Raw genomic sequence first — 25,374 nt, 5'->3', positions numbered from 1 at the left:
CGCTGTCGTGTCCGACTCTTCGTGACCCCATGGACTGCAGCCCACCAGGCTCCTATTCCCATGGGACTTTCCAGGCAAGAGTACTGGAGTGGGGCCATTGCCTTCTAATGGGCCTATTGTAAGTCAAATGTTAGACCACTGAACTAAGCTCTTGGGGTGAATAATATTAATTAGCCCAGCTGGGACCCCATGCACATTAATTTGGCAAAAAAGAGAGATTTGCTACCAAAACAAAGGGGGCAAGAATGTAGGGCAAATTGGAATAGTAGCTGTCTACTACAACATGTTGAATGAACTACAAGTGGTTTACTGCAGTGAGAACTTAAAGTCAGTGATGAATTCAACCTAAATTCATATGAATAGTTAGATCACACAATTAGTCACTCAGTTGTGTCTGACTCTTTGTGATCCCATGGACTCTAACCAGCCAGGCTCCTCTGTCCATGAAATTCTCCAGGCAAGAATACTGGACTGGGTTGCCATTCCCTTCTCCAGAGGATCTTCCTGACTCAGGGATTGAACTGGGTCTCCTACACTGCAGGCAGATTTTTTACCATCTGAGCCACCAGGGAAGCCTAGATCATTTAATTAAACTCTAACTCTGCATACTTGATTCCCAGAACTCTAGCTTTCCCAAATGTATGTTTATGAGCTTCCTTTTAATCAGGGAGGTCATGGTAGATGAGTTCAATTTACATTGGTTCAGTGCCTTTTTTTCAGTATAGGAAATTTAGGAACTTGGTCAGCTGTGAGGAAGATGAGTTTAGGGAAGACTGAGGTCAGGAAAATTGATTCCTAGTAAGAAGTGCTATTTCTTGGGTCAGCTCTAGGGAACCAAAGATCCAGTCATGAATCTTCAGCCTTTTGGAAAGTGCCTTGGATTTTGGGTTCAAGATCTGGATACAAGCCTAAGCTACACTCTTTCTTAATTTTATTACCTTGGGCTAGTTCTCTCAGCACCGTAAATCTCATTTTCATTACCTGCAATCTATATATTGATCATAAAATCTGCTCCCTGTAAAAGCTGTCATTTATTGAGAGTTTATATGTATCAGACACTTTACGAGGGTTCCAGGAAACTTCAGTCATGAAGAAGTCACTGGCCTTGAAACAAAGTAAATCTGTAAACTAGGGAAAGAGGGCAGAGCCCTGGTGAAGTGCTATAGACATAAAATCAAAGCTGAACTTGCAATGAAGTTAACTGGATGCAGAGGCCTTGAGGGTAAGGTGCTTGTTGCAGATACGATGGCTTGCTGAGCCTAAGTGAGCCGGAAGCAGGGTTACACAGTATGGAGGGGAAGGAGGTCAGTCATGGGGGGATACAGAGAAAGAGACAGAAAGAGTCAGACAGAGATTGAGTACGGAGACCCAAAGATCGTTTCACTTCCTGTTCTGCCTCTGCCTTTCCTACCCCAGGTTTTCCAAGTATGAAAACCACTCTTGAACCCAGCATTCATTTGGCAATTCCTTAATGAAAATGATTCAAATGAACCTAGGAAAGGAACCTCCAATCAAGACAGTCTTTATAACAGCCCCAAATGGCAGCTGTTTCCCAAATCTTAGAACATTGCTGATTCTGACCCTGTACGCCAGCTAGACCCAAGCTCACTTAGCAGAGTGTCCCATCTAACAAAGCACCATATTACTGTTAGGAGTTACTCTAGCCCATCCATATTCATCTCCTAGGGCTGCTGTTACAAAGCAAGACAAGCTGGGTGGCTTAAAACTATAGAAATGTATTGTTTCACAGTCTCCCTGTGTGTCTCTGTCTTCACATAGCTATTTTCATATGACGCCATTAGTCATACTGGATTAGGGGCCCATCTTACTCTGGTATGACCTCACTTTAACTTAGCTAATTATATCTGCAATGACCCTATTTCCAAGTAAGGCCCTAGTCTGACAATCTGGAGATTAAGACTTCAACATATCTTTGTGTTATGTTTAGTTACTTTGGAGAAGAATACAGCAACCCACTCCAGTGTTCTTGCCTGGAGAGTTCCATGGACAGAGAAGCCTGGCAGGCTACAGTCCATGGGGTCTTAAAGAGTCAGACACAACTGAGTGACTAACACACACACACACACACACACACGCATGATTAGTTGCTCAGTCGTGTCTGACTCTTTGCAACCCATCAGCTGTACAGCCTGCTAGGCTCCTCTGTCCATGGGGATTCTCCAGGCAAGAATATTGGAGTGGGTTGCCATGCCTTTCTTCAGGGGATCTTCCCAACCCAAGGATCGAACTCAGGTCTCCTGCATTGTAGACAGATCCTCTACCATCTGAGCCACCGGGAAGCCCAAACATAACCTTTGGGGGGTATATCAATTGGATAGGCCAAAAGTTTGTTTGGGTTTTTACGTACCATCTTATGGAAAAATCCAAACAAACTTTTTGGCCAACCCAATAATTCAACCCATAATATCATCCTCTTATTTTTGACCAACTCCTGTTCAGATTCTACATCTATTTGCTTGTTGGTTCCTGACTCCTGATTTCTCTGCTGTTTATGACCCACTTGGAGTTAAGTGTTTTGTTGACTATGCCAAAGCCTTTGACTGTGTGAATCACAATAAACTGTGGAAAATTCTGAAAGAGATGGGAATACCAGACCACCTGACCTGCCTCTTGTGAAACCTATATGTAGGTCAGGAAGCAACAGTAGAACTGGACATGGAACAATAGACTGGTTCCAAATAGGAAAAGGAGTATGTCAAGGCTGTATATTGTCACCCTGCTTATTTAACTTCTATGCAGAGTACATCATGAGAAACACTGGACTGGAAGAAGCACAAGCTGGAATCAAGATTGCCAGAAGAAATATCAATCACCTCAGATATGCAGATGACACCACCCTTATGGCAGAAAGTGAAGAGGTAAAAAGCCTCCTGATGAAAGTGAAAGTAGAGTGTGAAAAAGTTGGCTTAAAGCTCAACATTCAGAAAACAAAGATCATGGCATTCCGGTCCCATCGCTTCATGGGAAATAGATGGGGAAACAGTGGAAACAGTGTCAGACTTTATTTTGGGGGGCTCCAAAATCACTGCAGATGGTGACTGCAGCCATGAAATTAAAAGATACTTACTCCTTGGAAGAAAAGTTATGACCAACCTAGATAGCATATTGAAAAGCAGAGACATTACTTTGCCAACAAAGGTCCATCTAGTCAAGGCGTACGGTTTCTCCTGTGGTCATGTATGGATGTGAGAGTTGGACTGTGAAGAAAGCTGATCGCCGAAGAATTGATGCTTTTGAACTGTGATGTTGGAGAAGACTCTTGACAGCCCCTTGGACTGCAAGGAGATCCAACCAGTCCATTCTAAAGGAGATCAACCCTGGTATTTCTTTGGAGGGAATGATGCTGAAGCTGAAACTCCAGTACATTGGCCACCTCATGTGAAGAGTTGACTCATTGGAAAAGACTCTGATGCTGGGAGGGATTAGGGGCAGGAAGAGAAGGGGACGACAGAGGATGAGATGGCTGGATGGCATCACTGACTCGATGGACATGAGTCTGAGTGAACTCTGGGAGTTGGTGATGGACAGGGAGGCCTGGCGTGCTGCGATTCATGGGGTCGCAAAGAGTCGGACACGACTGAGCAACTGAACTGAACTGAACTGAACTGAAGGGTTCACAGATTGTTGATACAAACGAAAGAGAAAAAACAGCCCCTGGAAACCTGAAGCTGGCTGGATCATCCAAGCCTTGATGTTGCCATGAGCTGCCTGGCACCTACTGCTAAGCTTTGGTATTCCCTGTTGAACATACATAAAAGAACTGTGAACATGATGAATCAAGATAAAAGCAAGATCACTCTACAATCATGTCTGAACACAGAGAAAAATACCAACATTGTCCAAACCACACAAAAGACCAAATCTCTTTTTTATCTTGAGTAGTATGAGTGACTGCTGCTTCCTTACCAATTACAACTTTGCCTTGGTCTAGCCCTCTCCCCTTCTAGAAAAATTTAAATATATCGTTAAATTTGCTCCCACTTCCCGAGAGCATCTAAGCCCGAACAAATCTCCCCTTCCTTAAATCTTTCCCAAATCACATAACATAATCGCAAATCTTATAGTAAATTCTTTCTAATACCTTCTGCCTGAGTCTCCCCCTGGCTTGATGTATATTCCCTCTCACTGCAATAAGCAATAAACTTGACTTGTCAAACTATGAATTTGTTCCTGATGGAATTTGCTTGGAGGGCATTGACAGGAATTTTAATAATGCATACTAGCTAAAATGTGATAATTGAATTAGAAAAATACTTTGCATGTGAAATGTATCAATCTATTCACTGATTACCATGGGGATGAGTGTATTACACTCCAGAGAGAAAATACTGGTATAAAATATGGTTGTACTTATTAAAGCATTATTTGTTATCCAGATCTGATGTGTGAATGCAGTCATATCTCTCATTTCATAAATCAGACTCAAACTTTGCTACATCAGTTTGGCATCAGGGCTACTGTGTTCTTCCATTGAACGGTTAAGAAAAAAAAAAAAAAACAAAAACTAGACAATGTATCAACTTCCATATCCAGTTCATGGGATGTGAGAGAGAAGGTCTGGGATCATATCAGCTGGCCCCTGCCATTACTTCTGGCTGTCCCATGGAGTCACAGTTGGAAATTCATCCTACCCTGTAAGGTCAGGCAGTTGGTCACCTTTGATGACTCAGATCCCTCAGTGGGGATTTCTCTAGTTGTCCAATGATTAAGACTCTGTGCTTCCACTGCAGGGGTCATGGGTTCCATCCCTGGGTAGAGAACCAAGATCCTGCATGCCTCATGGTATGCAAAAAAAAAAAAAAAAAAATCCCTCAGTGTCTGTGCCAACCAGAACATTCCTGCCTTTGGCTCTCCAGGTCACAGCTGTTAGCTCTTGACCCACTCATTCCCACCAATAGTCATTCTACCAAGGTGCCAGTTGCCCCAGGACTGCTGTTTGAAGTAGGACAAGAGCCTGCAGTTTGAGAACTAAAATCACTCCTTTCCCTGCAGGGGAATTGCCTCCAGGATGGGCAGTTCATCTTATTCAGACCCTCAGACACAGGTTTCTTTACTTACACTGTCTCTACAACAGGAGAACTTTGTACCTCAAGAGAGATCTGAAATTCCTACTTCTACCTGGAAGGGAAGGAGCCACCATGTCTCAACAAGAAGAACCTTCAAGGGTGACATGGGGGCTGTTTAAGCTGTCTCTCAAAAGAGCAGAGAAGAAAGAAAATATTTTTAGGGCACAAGTTAAATGCTCGGTGGGGCCATACTGCCCATTCAGTGACATAATAACATAGAACTGCTTTGTTCTTGAGTGTCTTCTCACTTGAAATTGCTTTAATTTACGTTGGACATTGGGCTCTTTGCCAGGGGATCTTTCTGACCCAGGGATTGAACCTGGGTCTCCTACATTGTAGGCAGATACTTTATGTGTGAGCCACTAGGGAAGCTGTATCTGTTGTAGTTTTGATAATTTAGGAAATGAATACATTTCACCTATCCTATATCTTATCCCAGACTTTTAAATGTAAAGTACATTTACTCTAGTCAAATTTCATCAACACATTACTATATTTAGCTTGAAGTAAGAACATATCCTGATATTCTTAAAAACACTTTTTAAATCCCTCTAAGAAAGATCAGATTATCACTGAAAGTTAAAATTTCCTCAACTCTTAGTTTTTCCCCCAATGAGACAATTATTTTTATAACTTTAAAACTCTGATACTATCTAGATGATATCTATCTGTAACTATTGAGGCAGAACAGATAATATTAATGCTCATTCTAAATTCTTTTCAGGACTCTGTCTCTGACTGCCTCCTTTTTTTTTTCCCCCATTCTATACAGAGTTGTGCTGGTACTGTAAGGAGAAGACCATCATCAACTAAGATATTCGTTGCTTAAAAGTGTTTTTTACTATCATAGCAGAGAGAAGATTTGAGGATGAGACTCAGGCTAGGACAATTTTTGCTGAAAAGCAAAAAAAAAAAAAATTGAAAACAATGTAATTCTCTAGAGCATCAGCTCATAAGGGTGGTCAAAGTAGAGGGCAGAATATGAGTTATGAGGATACGGATGAAAGGGTAAAGAAGTCAAAATTTAACTCATATCTTAATTTAGCTTTGGTTTCTCCCCAAACCTTGAGTTTGTCTATGATGATATTTAGTATCTTTTAAAAAATGAACTAATTTAAGATAAGAAAGTACTTATATTAGGTTTAGATTTTTTAAATGAAATCAGGTTGAATAATATTCACACTTGTTCCAACTTCTGATAATCTCAGTTAACACAGATTTATAGTGCATACCTGGGATCTAGAAAGCCCAGAGACATACTATATCTCTGCCATCACTGATATCATCATCCTGGAATGTGATTTCAGCCCTGGTAAAATCCAATTGTGATGATAGTAAAGTACATTTCTCTGATGTTTTCAACTCACTCTGTTCCTGGGCAATATTTATTTGTTTCTATTCTCTTCAATCTGACAAAGTACAGAAAAAAGCTCATAAATAAACACAACACTTTTTTCTTGCTCTACACGGATTTCGATGAAAATTGAACTGCTGGTTCTCTGACAAAGAACACTTGATAGAAATGTGACCATGAATCCTATGGGGTACATGCTTCTTCAGCTGAGCTGTATACGTGTGTACTCTTCAGAGTAAAAGAATCTTCAACCCTTTTCCTCTAACTGTTATGTCATGTTCTGATCATTAAAATTTTCTCCATTTGGAGGATTATCACTTCTTACTTACTTATTGTTATTCAGGAATCAGAGTTAGCATCTTTACATTAAAGGGCCACCAATAATAAATTTTCATCTCAAGGCAAGATTTTCAGCAAACAGAATAATAAAAGTATGTTTATTTTCTGATGTTTTATGTTACTTTTAGCTTTATGATTTCATTTGCGTTTTAGTGCTTGGCAAGTGAAACATTCTAATATATCTTTAGAGGATGCATTCAGTGACATAGGTACCTAAACTAGTGGAAACATGGTTGAAAGGGTCACTGGACTAGGTATTAGAAGATGTCATTATAAATTTTGTCCCTGTTATTTATAAACTATGTGAACATTGGATAATTACTTAAGCTCTCAGATCCTCATTTTCCTTTTCTACAAACTGGAGGTGATAATTGTGCTATATAAAGTCATTGTGAGGGCTAGAGATCATGTATATAACGTAAGAACTTGGCATATAGTAGCTGCTGACTGAAAGGAAGTGTTTATGCGAAAGCCCTGGGACACAGGCATTAGGCAGCCTTGAATGGGCCCCAGCAGTCCTCATTCTGGGGGCTCATGACCTTGGGTAATCCCTTCTCCTTGAGTGCGGTTGGACTCAATCGAATATGTCATAAGTGATGAAGTGACAATTTTGAGTTTAGGTTATAAAATGACTGTCTTTCATCTTGAATGTAGTCCCTCTCAAGGTCTCATGGGTCACATGCCCTAAGGGATGGCAGTTGACATGTTTTAGGCAGGCCTGTGAAATGGTCCATGTGGTGAGTGACTAAGGCCTGCCAACAACCAGCCACTCCACAGATGAGCATTCAGATGAAACCACATCTGCGGTGTTCCTCATGAGAGACCCTGAAACATCCAATGAAGCTGTGCTCAGATTTCTGACCCAGAGAAACTGTGAAATAATTAATACTTATTCTTTTAAGCTACTAGTTTCGAGGTACTTTGTTATATGGCAGTAATGACAAATATATCATTAAAAGGCATAATAGCAGCATTTTAGAAAAATATTTTCTTCCGCTTTATAGAAATCATTTGGTAGATGTACATAGGAAGTTTATGTATAATACATCTCTAAAGTATATTTGTTGTGTTTTGCAGTGTGAGGTGGCAGAGGGGAGAGTATAAAGCAGTTTTTGAAGGCAGACTTTAGGTTCTGTTCATCTGACTATAGCCTTGAATCTCAAAATGTACCCAGGGAGCACCAGTCAGTCTCCAAGAAATGTGGTCACTGTGTTCTCTAAGTCTGGAAAGCACCAATACCTTCTTTTATTCCTGGAGGGTCAAAATAATGAGTACAGTATATTATAGGTTCCAAAAATCTGAGAAATGCTAGGATTTCTAATATGTTAATGGCTTCAATAGTTTAAACATCCCACGGTAGACTTTGGGAAATAATGGATCATGGAAAAAGCAAGAGAGTTCCAAAAAAACATCTATTTCTGCTTTATTGACTATGCCAAAGCCTTTGATTGTGTGGATCACAATAAACTGTGGAAAATTCTGAAAGAGATGGGAATACCAGACCACCTAACCTGCCTCTTGTGAAACCTATATGCAGGTCAGGAAGCAACAGTTAGAACTGGACATGGAACAACAGACTAGTTAGCAATAGGAAAAGGAGTATGTCAAGGCTGTATATTGTCACCCTGCTTATTTAACTTCTATGCAGAGTACATCATGAGAAACACTTGGCTGGAAGAAGCACAAGCTGGAATCAAGATTGCCGGGAGAAATATCAATCACCTCAGATATGCAGATGACACCACTCTTATGGCAGAAAGTGAAGAGGAACTAAAAAGCCTCTTGATGAAAGTGAAAGAAGAGAGTGAAAAAGTTGGCTTAAAGCTCAACATTCAGAAAATGAAGATCATGGCATCTGGTCCTATCACTTCATGGGAAATAGATGGGGAAACAGTGGAAACAGTGTCAGACTTTATTTTTGGGGGCTCCAAAATCACTGCAGATGGTGACTGTAGCCATGAAATTAAAAGACGCTTACTCCTTGGAAGAAAAGTTATGACCAACCTAGATAACATATTCAAAAGCAGAGACATTACTTTGCCAACAAAGGTCCGTCTAGTCAAGGCTACGGTTTCTCCTGTGGTCATGTATGGATGTGAGAGTTGGACTCTGAAGAAGGCTGAGCGCCAAAGAATTGATGCTTTTGAACTGTGGTGTTGGAGAAGACTCTTGAGAGTCCCTTGGACTGCAAGGACATCCAACCAGTCCATTCTGAAGGAGATCAGCCCTGGGATTTCTTTGGAAGGAATGATGCTGAAGATGAAACTCCAGTACTTTGGATACCTCATGAGAAGAGTTGAGTCATTGGAAAAGACTCTGATGCTGGAAGGTATGGGGGCAGGAGGAGAAGGGGACGACCGAAGATGAGATGGCTGGATGGCATCACTGACTCGATGGACGGGAGTCTGAGTGAACTCCGGGAGTTGGTGATGGACAGGGAGGCCTGGTGTGCTGCGATTCATGGGGTTGCAAAGAGTCAGACATGACTGAGCGACTGAACTGATCTGAACTGAACTGATGATCAACAAAGTGCTGAAATCCTGGCTTATACCTCACAGCAGCCCAAACATCACTTACGAAAAATGACTTTCAGCCTATTTCACCTTGCCTTAGTTCCCAGGCCCTAAAGGTTCAACCTTTTCCCTGAGCAAATGTGTTATTATAAAATAACAAGAATTCAAGGTTATAATCACCAGATAGCAAAAGCTGAGCAAGTTCTAATCTGACACCACAAAAGAAGTTGTTCCTAAGTCTCATTCTGTCCATTCACATTTCATCTTTTTCCTCCTAACTGTTGAGCTGATGATTGCTTGATTCCAACTATTCATTCATTTTTTTCCAGAAGGACTTGTCAACAATGCCTTCTCCACCCCCAGCCCTTTAGAAAATGTTAATAGTGAAATCCTTCCCATTTAAAACTCCTGGTTAAGCAGTTTTAGTTCTCCGTGAAGGACTCCCCTCCACTATGACTTGCAGCATTTCTGCTAAATATTGTATAATGTTTTTGCAACATATTGAAAATTCTTCAAAAATGTTTGCATTTCCCTCTAGTACCATTTGCAGCAGTGTGTGGCAGTTGCTATGACAACTACCTTTAAAATTAAAAAGAGAAATTAAAAGTTTTACATAATCGAAAGGACTTCCCAACACTAAGTTTACGATACTAGGATTTTAACATAAATTATATTTTCGTGTGTAGGTCTTTTCTTATTAGGACCACATTTTAGAGCTCATCATTGGAAATGCTATTCTACTCATTTTTTCCATGTCAATGATGCTAATATTGTCAGAAAATTGTTATGAAAATTCTGCAGGTTATAAAGTTTATGAAATGTGCTTGGTTAGCAAATTCTCCTTTCTGAGTGCAAGTAGCAACCACCACAAAAACCACAATAGTATTAGCAATCACCAAGTGGCTGTGTGTTATACACTACATCAGGCATTGATGTATGCATTATATGGATATTCAGGATTTTGTAGGATTGTTCTGAGAAGGAAATAGAATTGTGCAATTTTATATACATAATTAAATTTTTTTGATAGCACTTCTATGAAATAACTATTGTAATCCCCATTTTAACCATGAAAACAATCTGAGGCTCAGGGATATTATATAATTTGTTCAAGGTTATAAAGCTAATGGATGGCAAAGCTAGCATTCAAATCTAGGCTTGTTAACTTCCAAAGCAGTGCTCTTAATAATTACACTGCTTTTAAAAAATAACAAAAATCATATGATATCACTTATATGTGGGATATTAAAAATGATAACATGAACTTACTTACAAAACAGAAATAAACCCTCAGATACAGAAAACAAACTTAGGGTTATCAAAAGGGAAAGGAAGGAGGATAAATGAGGAATTGGGGATTAACATGTACACACTACTACATATAAAATAGATAACCAACAAAGACTTACTGTATAGCAGAAGGAACTATATTCAATATTTTGTAATAACTTCTAAGGGAAAAAACTGAAAAATAATATATATGTATGACTAAATGACTTTGCTGCACACCTGATACGAACACAATGTTGTAAATCAACTATACTTCAACTAAAAAATTAAATTTTTCTTTTTTAAATTTAAGAAATTCATCTGTGTTACTTTTTAATTTGCTGCTGTTTGCAATTCATACACAAGAGGTTCTTGACATGAGGACAGGGCAGAGGTGATCCAGGGAGAAACTCTCAAAAGCAATGCAAAGACCCTTTTCACATTCCTCTGGCCTGACATGGGCCATCAGGGAAATGCGAATCAAAACCACAGTGAGATACTACTTCACACTAGGATTGTTATAAATCTCAGAAACAGAAAATTACACGTATTGGTGAAGATGTGGAAGAACTGGAGCCTTGTGGCAAGGTAAATGGTACACCCTCTGTGGAAAACAGTTCGACGGATCTTCGAAAGGCTTGACACTGAATTACCACCAGTGAAAGCATTGGTGGCCCAGGCCCACTCTTTGCAGTCCCATGGACTGAAGCCCACCAAGCTCGTCTATCCATGGATTTCTCCTGGCAAGAATACTGGAATGGGTTGCCATTCCCTTCTCCAGGGAAATCTTCCCAACCCAGGGACTGAACTCATTGCAGGCAGATTCTTTACTGTCTGAACCACCGGGGAAGCCCATATAGCCAAGCAATTCCACACCTAGGTATATAGCCAAATGCACTGAAATCAGGAACTCAAACAGATTCTTACAAATATTCACTGCAGCATTATCACAGCAGTCAAAACGTGGAAGCGACCGACGTGCCAATCAACAGATAAATGGATGAACCAAACACAGAATATGCATACGATAAAATACTGCTTAGCCATAAAAAGAAAGGTCTGACACATCTTACAACAAGAATAACCATGAAAATATTACATGCTAAGTGAAATAAGCCAGACACAAAAACGACAAATATTGCAAGATTCCATTTCAATGAGGTATCTAAAATAGGCAAATTCACAGAGAAAAAGCACATTAGTGGTTAATGGGGATGAGGGGAATGGAAAATGAGTGTTATTACTTACCAACTTTCTATTTAGGGTAATGAAAAAATTTAAAAAATAAGCAAGAAGTGATGATTGCACGGCATTGTGAGTGTAATTAAAATCACTAAATTGTACGCTGAAAAATGGTTAAAATGACAAATTTTACATTATATGCATTTTACCACAATATAATGAAATGTTCCAATTATCTTTATCCTAACTCCTAACTTTCCCTTGACTTTTCTGCTTCAGCTTCCTGATACTAATTCTGAGGTGAGGTGAAGTCGCTTAGTCGTGTCCGACTCTTTGCAACCTCATGGACTGTAGCCTACCAGGCTCCTCCGTCCATGGGATTCTCCAGGCAAGAATACTGGAGTGGGTTGCCATTTCCTTCTCCAGGGGATCTTCAAGAATACTGGAGTGGGTTGCCATTTCCTTCTTCAGGGGATCTTCCCGACCCAGGGATCGAACCCAGGTCTCCCACATTGGAGGCAGATGCTTCAACCTCTGAGCCACCAGGGAAGCCGGATACTAATTCTAGCTTCAGTTTTTTTGGGTTTTTGTTGTTGTTGTTTTACCTATACAGTCTGCCCAGAAAAGTTTCCTAAGAGGGCCAGAATTTTGTGTGGATCTTAGAATTTTAGAACTGAGATAAATTTAGACATAATTTTTTAATATAAATTTATTTTAATTGGAGGTTAATTACTCTACAATATTGTATTGGTTTTGCCATACATCAACATGAATCTGCCAACAGGTATACATGTGTTCCCCATCCTGAACCCCCCTCCCTCCTCCCTCCCTGTACCATCCCTCTGGGTCATCCCAGTGCACCAGCCCCGAGCATCCAGTATCCTGCATCGAACCTGGACTGGCGATTCATTTCATATATGATATTATACATGTTTCAATGCCATTCTCCCAAATCATCCCACCCTCTCCCTCCCACAGAGTCCAAAAGACTGTTCTGTACATATGTGTCTCTTTTGCTGTCTCGCATACAGGGTTATCGCTACCATCTTTCTAAATTCCATATATATGCATTAGTATACTATATTGGTGTTTTTCTTTCTGGCTTACTTCACTCTGTATAATCAGCTCCAGTTTCATCCACCTCATTAGAACTGATTCAAATGTATTCTTTTTAATGGCTGAGTAATACTCCATTGTGTATATATACCACAGCTTTCTTATCCATTCTTCTAGGTTGCTTTCATGTCCTGGCTATTACAAACAGTGCTGCGATGACATAATTTTTTTTAACAACTCCAACACTGAAAAGTTTAGATCCTCCAGAACAAAAATTAACACACATATTTCCAAGTGCTATCACATGGCCTGACATGCTCACTTGACACATGAAAACTTAAATAAATTAAGGAAAAGAAAGAAGCACAATGAAACCCAGAGAAGTGCATTTCAGTTCATTTTCTTCCTTAATCTAGCCATTCATTCAAACAAAATGTATTGCTGTGTGCTTGGTCTTAGGGCTACAAGACGCTGATATGTTAGCTTTTATCCCTAAGGGGACAGAGTCTAAGGTGGGAGATAGATATGTAGGCATATTCCCAGCACAACGGAGTGTCTGGTAGTATAAACAGTTAGGGGTAGCACAGCTGGCCAGTCTCTTGCTTCCTGAAAAAGTGAAAAGGGTCAGTCGCTCAGTCATGTCCAACTCTTTGTGACCCCATCGACTGTGGCCCTCTAGCCTCCTCTGTCCATGGGATTCTCCAGGCAAGAATACTGGAGTGAGTTGCCACTGTCTTCTCCAGGGGGTCTTCCCAACCCAGGGATCAAACCTGGGTCTCCAGCATTGCAGGTGGAGAGAAGGCCAATGAATTTCTATAGGAAGGTCCTAAGCAAAGGGGAAAATATGGGAACTGGTCTTTTCACTTTAAAGATCAAAAACTAAGCATCTCCTTAACATCAGCTTCTAACTGTGCTCTTGTTTCCTATTTCAGCTTTACTCTGGTATCACTTGATAAAAAAGATGGAACAATGTAAGTGGTGCCAATAACCCCTCTCCACTAAGGACTGAAACTAGGTCAAAAAAGGTCATTCTGGTCTCTAATATTATAAGGACTTTTGAAATTGCATGGTTTGTATTGGATTAGGCCACTTCATAACTTAGGTTTTATACCTGACTATTACAGGGTATGAGACACTTCTAGGAGATTATATCAAAACTCAGGATGCTCAGCATATGTTATGGACTGAATGTGTTCCTCAGTATACCTATGTCGAAGCTCTAATCACCAATGTGATGGTCTTTGGAACTGGAGACTTTGGGGGGTAATTAGGTTTAGATGAAATCTTGAATGTGTGCCCCCCCTCCCCCCGCAGGATGGCATTAGGGTCCTTATAAGAAGAGGAAGGGAGACCGTAGCTTGCTTTCTCTCTTTACTATGTGAGAACACAATGAGAAGATGGCACCTACAAGCAGGAAGAGGGACCTCACCAGGAATTGAATCAACTAGCACTGTGATCATGGCTTTCCCTACCTCCAGAACTGTGAGAGATAGATGTCTGTTTTTTAAATTACTCAGTCTGTGGGATGTTGGTACCAGCAGAAAGCAAAAAGGAACTAAAGAGCCTCTTGGTGAAAGTGAAAGAGCAGACTGAAAAAGCTGGCTTAAAACTCAACATTCAAAAAACAAAGATCATGGTATCCAGCCCCATCACTTCATGACAAACAGATGGGGAAACAATGGAAACAGTGACAGACTTTATTTTCTTGGTTTCCAAAATCACTGCTGATGGTGACTAGAGCCATGAAATTAAAAGACATTTGCTCCCTGGAAGAAAAGCTCTGACTAACCTAGACAGCATATTAAAAAGGAGAGACATTACTTTGCTGACAAAGGTCTGTTTAGTCAAGGTTATGGGTTTTCCAGTGGTCATGTATGGATGTGAGAGTTGGACCATAAAGAAGGCTGAGCACCGAAGAATTGATGCTTTTGAACTGTGGTGTTGGAGAAGACTCTTGAGAGTCCCTTGGACTGCAAGGAGATCAGTCCTGAATATTCATTGGAAGGACTGATGCTGAAGCTTAAGCTCCAATATTTTGGCCACCTGATGCGAAGAACTGATTCACTGGAAAAGACCCTGATGCTGGGAAAGATCGAAGGCAGGGGGAGAAGAGGACAACAGAGGATGAGATGGTTGGATGGCATCACTGACTTGATGAACATGAGTTTGAGCAAGCTCCAGGAGTTTGTGATGGACAGGGAGGACTGGTGTGCTGCAGCTCATGGGGTCAGAAAGAGTCGGACATGACTGACCAACTGAACTGACAGGTGTCTGCAGAGACGGTGGGACTGGCTTATCTGTTCTTGGTTGGGATAGATAGATGGCAGAAAGTACTGGAATACCTGTCAATACGAGTGTCAATGCATATGAACTAAGAAGACCAGCCTCATGGTAGAAAGGGGAGAGCAAAGTGGGTTGCTGATGTTTAGTCGTTAAGTCATGTCCGACTCTTTGTGACCTCATGGACTGTAGACTGCCAGGCTTCTCTGTTCATGGGATTTCCCAGGCAAGAATACTGGAGTGGGTAACCATTTTCTTCTCTAGGGGATCTTCCTGACCCTGGGACCTAACATGCATCTCCTATGTCTCCTGCATTGCAGGGAAATCCTTTACCACCAAGCCACCTGGGAAGCCCTAGCAAGGTGGGGCCAGGGTAATAAATGCAAAGTAGACATTCAAAGTCAGCAGTTTACAAAAGAAGACGTGAGAATGAAGGTCCAAAATTTTAAAAAGAGAGGAAGATGAAAATAAAATGAAATATAGACTGCGAATAGGAACATGGGCATATTTCAGAAGTCAAATTACAGCTACACCTTTATACGCTGAGCAGGTCCCTTTACAGGGGCTGAGATGGGTTATCCTATAATACAGCCATCTTCTCACCTTGATTTTACTGGCTTGGCTCTGCTACCAGGAATGCACTTGGTTCCTTTCACCAGGGTTTTCAAGGGTCTATGTGTTTTTCAAACTGTCAGAGTGGTCACAGGTCTGCTTACTCGGGAGCCCTGGAGGAAGGCTGTCAACATCACAGGGATGCCCTGACTCTAAACAGGAAGAAACCAAAGACACATTCATGAGTCATCCTCACCAACTGCTACTGGAGTATGATTTGAATTACTCTGATCTGTTTTCCTCAGTGGTTCATCTAGTTTGGCATAGACCAGAAACATACAATCGTTCCTCTAATTCACCCAACTATATAATCGGAAACATCTGTATTATCCTGAAAACCTTTAGCCAGATGAAAACTGCTTATCAATTTATGCATGAACAGTGACAGTCCTTTGAATGTCATTGAAATGGCTGTTTTAAAACTGACAAATGCTTGGAAGTTAAAATTGCAACTCTACACACTACTTGCGATTTTATGTTCTTTGCAAATTGTCATCATGCATATTTCTGGAAATCTGAGGGATTCCAGTTCAGAAGCTCATTATTCTTTCTTTCATCCTCCTTAGTCTTCCAACTTTGTTCCAAACCAGGTTCTATCTTCCAAAGAAAAGCTGCAAAGAGATCACTCATATTCAGCTTTTTCCTTTTTGTTAACTAAGAGTGTATGAACTGTTTATTTTACATTGCATTTTAGGTAAGACATTATTCTTTCTTCATTCTCTAGCTTTGGTAGGAAAAAAAAAGTCCTGGTTGAGTAGTTAGAAAACTGGTTCTTTCCAGTTTTGAGTAAATTATGTAACTCTCTGAATTTCACTTTTTATTGGCAAAATGGGAATGATTATTCTTGCCCTACATATATTGCTTGGCTGCTGAAGTGATTAAATGGGGATACCAGATATGAACAAGGCCCTGTAGAGGACACAGAACAACTTCAAGAGTAAATAACACAGAAAGCAGAAAAGAGTTCTGTGGGAGCTTAGTTATTTAATTAACCACATTTTAAAACAAACAACAAGTTGCAGACTTTCTGGAGCAGCTTTCATCCAGGCCCTAATCCCCATACTTGAGCAAGCAGTATGAACTCTACAAGAAAGTAAGAGAACCACATGCCTGGAGAGGAATTTCCCTATGAATATCAGGAGATGAGAAAGAAACACAAAAGAGCTTGATGTAATTCCCAATCTCTATCAAATAGGAAGGAGTTACCCAAAGGAATAGCAGCTCCATCCAAGAGAGAAATGCTCTAGAATTCTCTGTATTACACGACAGAATCTTTCTTATGTGGAAAATTGAAGATGCCCAAAACTTTGTCTGTTTTCTGCTTGCTCTCCCTTGACTGGAACCAGATTTTCTATTTTTCCCATATAGGAGAGAGAAAATTGTTGGGAAAATGGACTTATTCAAACACTGAGGAAATATACACAGTTCCTTTCTAACTAACTAGTTGCTAAATTAATCCAGGTGTTGAGATGAGAAGACTTGTCAGATAACTGAAATGGAGAAAATATATAAAAGGGAAAGATTTTGATCAATTAACTACTGATACCAGGAGAACTAGAGATAATGTAGCAAATAAAAAGAACTTAAAAATAACTTTTATTTATCAGAGATTTTAAAAAATATATTGTGGTCATAATATTAAACTATTTTGAAATGCAAACAAGCTATTAACAATCAAGATAGCACCTTGGAAATTAGAAATCTAACTCCTTAAAATGTAAAAAATCTAGAGTGATAGTTGAAGATAAAATTTTTAATTTGGAAAGTAAAGGCCAGTTAATCTCTTAGAAGATAAGGGAAATACATAAAATAATAGAAAATAATGGAGAAAATTAAGAGATGAGGAAAATTATTCCAGAGGTCCAATATTTACCTGAAGAAGATCCAAAGTCATAGGCGTTAGAAAGTGCAGATAGGAGAAATAATTTTTAAAAGATGATTATTTTTTCAAGCTGAGGAAAGTCACAGGTGGAAAGGTGTGTGTGTGTTAGTCACTCAGTTAAGTCCGACACTTTGTGACCCCATGGACTCCAGGTTCCTCTGTCCATGGAATTCTCTAGAACAAGAATACTGGAGTGGGTTGCCATTTCCTTCTCCAGGGGATCTTCATTCAAACCTGGGTCTCCCACATTCCAGGCAGGTTCTTTACCTTCTGAACCACCAGGGAAAGGTCTCATTAAGTGCCAAAATGGAATGAAAGGGGTAAACATTTAAACAAAAGATGATACATAGATGATAGACAGACAGACAGACAGACAGATAGATAAAAGAAAGAAAGAGAGGGAGAATATATTATGTTGCGTGGTCCAGGGAACTTTGCTAATGTGATTAAGTTACAGATCTTGAGATGGAGAGATGGCCAGCATTACCCTGATGGGCAAGCACAGTCACAAGAGTTCTTATAAGAGGGAGGCAGGAGGATCAGAATCAGAGACAAAGAGTTGATCTGAGTATACCTCAAAGAGATGTCGGTCCTTGAGTCAAGGAAAGTGGGGAACCTCTAGAAGCTAAAAACCGGCAAGGAAATATTCACCCCTATAGCCTCCAGAGAGAATGCAGCCTTTCTAATTCTTTGACTTTAGGACCTCTGAGCTCCAGAATTGTAATATAATATGTCTGTGTCATTGTAAGCCACTAAGTCTGTGGTAGTTTGTAACAACAGCCACATAAAATGAATGCAGTTGGTTTTGTTCAAACACTCATGGGAGTGATAAAAGCCTAAGCAGAGATTGTTGTTATACCTCTATCAGGAAGACACATGTGAAGACACTGAAAGGAATATCTCATGGATGCAGAGGTCTTTGGGATGGATAGCTAGATGTGAGGGATGGGCCTTCTTTCGGTGAAATGGGGTCCATTTGCTACTGATGAATCCACCCTGACTTTTACTTTGGTGCTTAAGCAATACCTCTCATGGTAGCTTCTTGGGGACAGACCCTCACTGCAATTGACATGGCCCTTCAGGTCTGCTTTTCTCTTAGGATCTCTGATTCTTACTATCTTTGATCCCCTAACCACACATTTTTTTTTTTTCTCACTAATATGGTGAAATAAAGAAACTATTTACTTCTCTGTAAATGAAATGTTTTCTCAGAGTCCCCTGAATGAGTTTGGGTTTTTAGAAACCAAAGCTTGGAAGACACATTTTTACTTTCTGCTTCTTTACTAGTTCTATGTATCACCAGGTATGTGGATCACAATGGAAGGGAGGCATACAAAGAAAAAGATAGAAGCTTGGAAATAAGAGGTTTAGGAAATCAAAAAGTGGTTCTAGGCAACAGAAAGGTATCGGAAGCTCAAGACATTATTAGATACCTACACAAAGTTCCAAGTAACAGGTACAGAGCATCAGAGAGAGAAGGCAGCTCGCTCTTTACTTCATTTTGAGTCACTTTTAGTTCTTCCTGCCCAGGGCAAGGCTGGTATCAGAGTGTGAGGCCTGAGTTCAGAGATTGGGATGAAAATGACTATGTGTGTGTGTGTTCTCTCAGTTGTGTCTGATGCTATCCAATCCCATGGACTGTAACCTGCCAGGCTCCTCTGTCCATGGAATTTTCCAGGCAAGAATACTGGAACTAGTTGCCATTTCCTTCTTCAGAAATATGACTGTAGTGAGAGAGAAAAGGAACAGGAAACCCAGGAGTTCTTGACAGGGTAATATTTCTCTATATTCCAGCAGGTTGATGATTAGAGTCATGCAATATTAAAGCTGAAAAAGTCTTCAGAATCAAGAAAGACTAGTAATGATTGACATGGTGTGTGAAGTGTTAAAGCTGTGTGCTAAGTGCTTTATATCCATGTAATCCTAAAAATCAATCCATGAAGTTGACTTCATTATGCTGCCCGACAGATGAAGAATCTGAAACTCAGAGAATTTAAGCGAACTACTTAAAGACATTCAGCTCAAAGGTATTCAACAAATGCTTGAGAAAGAAATAAAACAAAACCCAAAATGCATGCAGTCTTGATTTCTACCATATTGCTCCCAAATAGTCTCAGCAAGAATTTTCTGTTACTATCTAGAACCCACAACTGCAAAAACATTCTAGGGCAATCTTACTACAATGCTTATATGAGAAGTCACATGCAGTCACACAGTTTTAACATTCAATTCATTTTCAGATAATATACATTGACGTTTCCTCTTTGAACTATGGTCAAATCTTTCAGTACCTAGCAATATATCTGTAATCTCCCTGGATTCCACTTATTTTGGCCAGCAAGGCACAACCCCAATCATGCTGCTTCAGTTTCTAACTTAATGGAACATTAAGCATTCATTTCTGGTACCTAAATTAGCCAGTCTCTTTTATTTATGGAGCTTACATGCAAAGTGTTTAACTAAAAAGTGGAAATAAAAATAGGAAATGGATGGGTGCCTGCTATTGAAGTCTCATGAGTGATCCCATAATATTATTGAGTCCAGTGGGTAATGAGTGCTAAATAATTTACATTTTAGAAATTTTCAAGTAAAGACTTAATTACTGCCTTCTGCTAATGAGCCTCCACTTTTTCTTTGGTGTTGCAAACATGGGCTTCTGGAAATAGTCAGGTCAGCCACACTCCATACATCATTCAGATATCGCTTGTTCTGGATGGTAGTAGAGTACCTCTTTCTTTCTCCCTCATCCCTCCCTTCCTTCCTATAAATCAGCACTAAGATGCAAAACCCAGAAATGAACTCCGATACTGACCATGTGTGGCAGGGGAGCACTTTGTAAGCCTGTCAAATACAGTTTCAAAATTCCACTAATGAAAACAAATATACATAATCTGAAAGCTGCCTTTTGCTAGGGACACTCAAATGGACATCTGTTTATTTTTGTTGGCCTATAAGCACAAGAAAAACAAAATTTTGCTGACAGATCCAGAAGTTCCAGGAGATACTCAGTAAGGGCTTTGAGGACCTAGGACAGGAATCTCCATGCAGCTAATAGTCTGACATTTGATTTCACTGACTGTTTAAAGCGGTCGGGAGTCACAGAGTGTCTCTCTACCTTTCCGCACCTCCTACGAGGTCCGAGCCCCTCTTTCAATGCAGCTGCAGCCCTATATCTCATGCATACCATCTTCTTTTCTGTCAGAGTTTCCCATGGGATATCATCCACATCCCTCTGACTCTCAAGGTGTTACTTTCTCAGTTGGGTCTGACTCTTTGTGACTCCACGGACTGTGATCTGCCAGGCTTTTCTGTCCATGGGGATTCTTCAGGCAAGAATACTGGAGTGGGTTGCCATGCCCTCCTTCAGGGGTCTTCCCAACCTGGGGATCAAACCCAGGTCTCCTGCATTGTAGGCAGATTCTTTACCATCTGAGCCACCAGGGAAGCATAATTTAATTCTCTGTTCCTTACTTTCTGCTCATCCTGACCTGGGGCTTTTGTTTTAGAATCGAAGGTTGTTTGGCTAAACAAAACAGTCCTTGCATGTAAGAATTCTGTGACCAGAATTAACTGTATATCCAATTAGTTCTTTTTCTCCTAATCTTATATTTCTGAGAGCATTTTAACCTCTTAAAGTCACTATCAGTTAGGCAGGACTTATTCAGGATTCCCATAGTAAGGACAAAAGATCTGAGTCATACAGTTGCAGTAACTTGAAGCTGGAAAATTAAATATCTAAAACTAGGATGCAGACCCTCACATGCCTTGTCTGCTGCTATATCTGACACATGGCGCAGGCTCTACGGAGCATCACAGTTTTCAGACAGTGTATGCAAGGAGTGTGACCAGTGGGAACTGTAGTGGTAAATGTTATATGTCCACTTGACTCACCGATGGGTTGCCCAGATGGCTGGGAAAACATTATTCCTGGGTATGTTTGTGAGTATGTCTTTGGAAGAGATTAACATATGAATCTATAGACTGAGTAAAGATGACTCCCTTCCCTAATGTGAGTAGGCATTATCAATCTATTGAGGGCCTGAATAAAACAAAAAGGTGAGCAAAGGGAGAATTCTTTCTCTGTTTGAGCTGAGTCATCATATTCTCCTGCTCTTGATCATTGGCTTTGGACTCATACCAGGACCTAGACCACTGGCCCCTGATTCTCAGGCCTTTGAACTTGAATTGAATGACACGACTGACTTTCCTGGTTTTTTACCTTGCAGATGGCAGATTGTGGGACTTCTCTGCATTCAAAATCATGTGAGCCAATTCCTGTAAGTCTCTCTGTCTCTCTGCCCCACCTCCCTCTTTCTATCTCTACTTCTCTCTAAATATATCTCCTATGGGTCTGTTTCTCTGGAGAACCCAGGTTCTCCTACAGGTCCTGTTGGAGAAATGTACTGTGATGAACACAGTCATTGCTGGGCTCATAGGAATGTCATATATTGTCTACAGAAAGAGTGGTATCAAACTCACAGTTGGACAAAATATGCAAGGAGATCCAACCAGTCCATCCTAAAGGAAATCAGTTCTGAATATTCATTGGAAGGAATGATGCTGAAGCTGAAACTCCAATACTTTGGCCACCTGATGCGAAGAACTGACTTATTGGAAAAGACCCTGATGCTGGGAAAGATTGAAAGCAGGAGGAGAAGGGGACGACAGAGGATGAGATGGTTGGATGGCATCACCAACTCAATGGACATGAGTTTGAGTAAACTCTGGGAGTTGGTGAAGGACAGGGAGGCCTGGCGTGTTGTAGTCCATGGGGGTCACAAAGAGTTGGACACGACTGAGTGACTGAAGTGAACTGAACTGTGCCCTCTCCTCACCTGAGAGAGAATGAAGAAAAAAGGGAAGGGTGCAGGGGGCCAGCGTGAGGAACTCCGCCCATGGCAAAGGTCATGAGGAAGGAGGCTTGGCATACGCAAAGGCGTGATCAAGCCTCAGGAAACCCTCTGTTCCCGAGCATCTACCCCAAAACCAGAGTCTGTTTTATATTCTCACCTACACCTCTGACTTTACCGGGGGCTATCCCCCATAGCCGGTTGTCTTGGAGAAGGAGTAAACGTGCAGCTCCTAGGCAATAAAAATTCCTGGGCGTGACAAGAGTGTTTCAGCTTATGGACTCCTCTGAAGGTTATCTAGCCCAACTGTATAGGTTCGTCCAGCCACATGTGATTGTTTACAGCCTCCCAATCTGAGAGGCACGAGATGTTTTAGACTTACTAAAGGCAAATTCTTTTGGGGAGTTGGAAATTATTAGTATAGTGGGTTGGTTAGGAATTATATTGGTGAAGGGTTTTTCATTTGTTGTGTCAATAATTGCTGCTAATTCCCTGCCCTGGGTGTGACAAGGGTGTCTTAGGTCAAACCTCTCTGCTGACAGACTAGCTTGTGTGACAGGATTATCCATACTGCTGCCACTAGGCACATGATTGTTTACTACCTCTCAACCATAAACAGCACAGAGAGTTTTGGAGTATTTTCAAAGTCTTAGTTAGCACAGGGCTTTTCTCATTGTTGAGTCAATGATTGCCGCCAGGCCTCCATATCCTTAGGCACCTGGGAATATATTAATCAATGTATTTGGAATATAGAAAAGGAAATATAGTAGTTTTTGATAGTAATACTAGACTTTTTGAGTTAATGGATTTTCTCTTGTAATAGATCACTGTGCTTTGTTATAAATCACTGTGTCCTTGCTATGTAAAAATGTAACTTTATCACTATCTTAAGACTAGATCTTAAGGGGAACATTGGTGAAAGGATTTTCATTTGTTGGGCTGTTTGCTGCTAAATATCCATATTCCCTGCCTTTATAATGAATATAACTAGCATATAGGAGAAATAACTATTAACCTTTAAGATTAATCCTGTTAACCTTGGGTTAAATAAATTCCTTTCTTGATTGTAACTCACTACACCCTCACCCTATAGGAATGTAACTTTATTTGGAGGGTGGTGCCTGGTTTAAGAAAAAACACCCTTGGAAAAAATAAGTTTTTTGGTTATCAGAAAGAAAGGATCATAAAATCCCTAAGACCTTTTTATGTGAAGCACCTGATTTTGATAAAGGTCAGGACTGCTGACCTCCGCGTGACTCTGTATTCATCCCTATATGTAACAAAAGGTATATAAGCAAACCCCAAAATAAAGAAATCGGATCAGTTTCCAGAAAGACTGATTTCCCCATGTTGTTTCTTTCTTGCTTCCTGTTTTCCCATCTGGAGCATGGATGCTATTCCACGTAGACCAAATTATTCAGCCTCTTTTTCTCCACTAATCTTCCTACTACACTATCCGCTTCTAATCTCTCTATATATCTGTAATTAAATATGTATTTTTCCAAGGATGCTGATTCCGTCCCCACCTTCGAATCACCCTGGATCCACAGGGGCTGGACCCCGGCAGAAGGGGAGGAAAAAGCCACATTTTATGAACAAACTAATAGATTTGGAATCAGACAGCCTAAATTATACCATAGCTCTGACACTAGCCTCTTACCAGCCAGACCTTGGACCAGTCTGTCACATCTTAGCAGGAGACAGAGGACTAAAATGATCAAAGAGAGTTTCAGAAAGAAAATATTTGCAAAGTTGTAGGAGCATTAGGAAAAACCAACAAGGAATATAAAAATTCTGACATTAGCAACCTAGGGAAATTGCTTATACCCCTAGAACAATGGGCCAGGACCAATTAAAAGAACTCCATGAGACCTGGCAAGAAAGTATCAGAAGACTGAATACTCCAACTTGTTTCTGCCCACCCACTCACCTCCTGCCCGTGCCTCACTTTGGCTGAAACCAGTTAAAGATCAGAGGACCTGAGAGCCCACTGATGCAGTCCACGGACATCAGCTTCCCAGGTACAGAGCTGGATGGAGAAGAGAGCAGAGTTGATCTGGAGGGGTAAATAGAAAGCAGTCTGCACAGTGAATGTTAATAACAATTTCCTGGTATAAAATAGAGACAAAAAGTGCCCATCTCAAAGTTTTATCTGTTTGTTTTGCTTCTGTTCGTTGAAAGACAATGATTGCAAAGGACCTGACCTCTGGATATATATTATTTGCAAAGCAGTGTTCTGCAAAAGAAGAAAGGTAACACTAGTATGAACAGTCCTTGGATCCAGTTGGCATCATTATTTCTATAGTGACTTTAGGTCAATTTAGTCAATTTATCCATTTACTGCACACTCCCTGTGGGCAGAGGTTGGGGAGCGGTGGTCCGGGCCACCTAAAAGCACCCAGGGTTAGGAGCAGAGCAGAGGCAATCCTTCATTAGCTCCTGGAGAATAACTAAACATTCCCTTTGGAGCAATGACTGCGGCTTATAGAAACATGTGTAAAGTTAAGTTTCCAAGATGAACAAAGTAGTTTTGTAATCCTATTCAAGAAAAGAAAAGAGGCACTTGAGCCATATGACAGTATCTGGGAGGGCATGTTCTTGTCCCCAGCCTTTCCGGGCCATGAGGACCAACGGTAAAGGGACTAATCAATATTTTTCCTAGCTGGTGGCACTGACAGTTTTTGGTTTCTCTCATATAGGAACATATTCTTCGCTTAAAGGAAGAAATTCCCTGAAGTTTTGAATTTCATTCTCTTGGATTTGTAAAGATGAGGAATTTGTGACTGTGTTTTAACTGAAAGTCTGAGGGACATTAAAAATAACTCTGACCTAATAACATTAGGTGCAAACTAAAGCCTCCAGTTTATTAGACTGACAAGGCCACTGCCTACATTTTAAAATGATGGGGAAATTTAAGGGACAGTAGAAAGAAGAGAGTATTGGGGAGTGC

The sequence above is a fragment of the Capra hircus genome, chromosome 26, assembly GCF_001704415.2.
Source record: "Capra hircus breed San Clemente chromosome 26, ASM170441v1, whole genome shotgun sequence".
NCBI classification, from domain to species: Eukaryota; Metazoa; Chordata; class Mammalia; order Artiodactyla; family Bovidae; genus Capra; species Capra hircus.
This window is presented reverse-complemented; position numbering follows the sequence as displayed.